We start from the raw sequence: 313 nt of genomic DNA on the forward strand, positions 1-313 counted from the left end.
GAGCTAGAACATGGTTGGACTCACAACCTAAAGATAGCCTGGACTCCTGGGATAAGCTGGTCACTGCCTTCTTGGATAAATTCTTTCCTCTTCAAAAGCTGAGCAAGCTGAGAGTGGATGTTCAAACCTTCAAACAAAAAGATGGTGAATCCCTCTATGAGTTTGGGAAAGATACAAGCAGCTGACCAAAAGATGTCCATCTGACATGTTTTCAGAATGGACTATATTAGACATATTCTATTATGGCCTATCTGAATTTTCGAAAATGTCATTGGACCATTCTGCAGGTGGATCTATTCACCTAAAGAAAACG

The sequence above is a fragment of the Arachis duranensis genome, chromosome 7 (genome assembly GCF_000817695.3).
Source record: "Arachis duranensis cultivar V14167 chromosome 7, aradu.V14167.gnm2.J7QH, whole genome shotgun sequence".
Taxonomy (NCBI): domain Eukaryota; kingdom Viridiplantae; phylum Streptophyta; class Magnoliopsida; order Fabales; family Fabaceae; genus Arachis; species Arachis duranensis.